Below are 1,209 nucleotides of genomic sequence, written 5' to 3'. Positions count from 1 at the left end.
CTTTGAAGTCTATCTTTATTTTTAAATCTAACTTTTATTGTCTCTACATTTAGGAATAATAGTCATATATTTCCAAGTTGGAATAAATTAGACTTTTGGAAATTTAACAATAAAACAACAACATATAAAAGATCGACTTAGTTATTCTTAAAAATGTTTCTTTTCATTACCTATTTAAATTATTGTTATTTTACTATTTTTATTTTGGTAAAATATTACTGTTATACCCATACGCCGGAACTTTAACTTTTTTAACACTTAACCTCGAATAATATTTGTCTCTCAATATAATTTTAATCAAATCAATATACCAGGTGGAAACTTGAAGTTTACACACTTTTGGAAAGAACAAAAAAATAGCTTGTCATCCTTTAATTATAAATTTAAAAATAAATCTTTCTTTATTTTTTTCTGGTACATAGCCAATATAAAATTGATTTATTCCATTCTTCTTCTATTGGCATTACAGATGGCGAAAAGTCTCTTTCAAAAAGAGTCGCAAGTATTGCAAATGAAGGTCGGCTCCATGACAGCCCACGTCTTGTCGAAGGAGGCATTCATGGCTTTGATATTTAGGTGACAGATGCGACATGTTGTCTTCGATGTGTGGCCAGAAAGAAAAGTCAAGGGGATTAACATCCCGAATGTATGGTAGTTACATTCCCTTGTCCCAGAAGGCATGCTTTTAGCTAAAATCGGCTAAGTAATTTTTGTAGTGTGAGCAGGGATCCATCCTGCTGAAACCCCGTTGCCATAGGAGCAATTTGCTAGGACCCTGAAGAGAAGGTTGGCCTTGAAAATTTTGATGAATATGTCTGCCATGAGCCTGTAATCCTCCGGGAATCATATCAGGAGCCCTCATTCTTGTCTATGGTCTTGTTGTGTTTTATCCTCTTTTTAACATTATAAATGGTCCTACGAGCCTTCCACGAGCCTTCCACTCTGCCTGGCAACCTTTGTTGAAGTTTGACCCGCACGAAAAAGAGTTGACGCTCTATGCCTGGTATATCGATGCAATTACATTTCTCGTTCGATTTAAAAAATTGAAAAAGTAGCAAATGCTTGATATTCATGGCTACAAATACAACTACAGACAGATTTAATTTCCAAAAAGCGGAACCTATCAAATCAGTATAATACAAATGTGTAAGTTTCAAGTTTCCACCCGGTACGTCCTGATCTCAACCCTCTCGACTTATTTTTGAAAAA

The sequence above is a fragment of the Lepeophtheirus salmonis genome, chromosome 13 (genome assembly GCF_016086655.4).
Source record: "Lepeophtheirus salmonis chromosome 13, UVic_Lsal_1.4, whole genome shotgun sequence".
NCBI classification, from domain to species: Eukaryota; Metazoa; Arthropoda; class Copepoda; order Siphonostomatoida; family Caligidae; genus Lepeophtheirus; species Lepeophtheirus salmonis.
The sequence above is the reverse complement of the archived record's forward strand: the minus strand, read 5'-3'. Positions refer to the sequence as shown.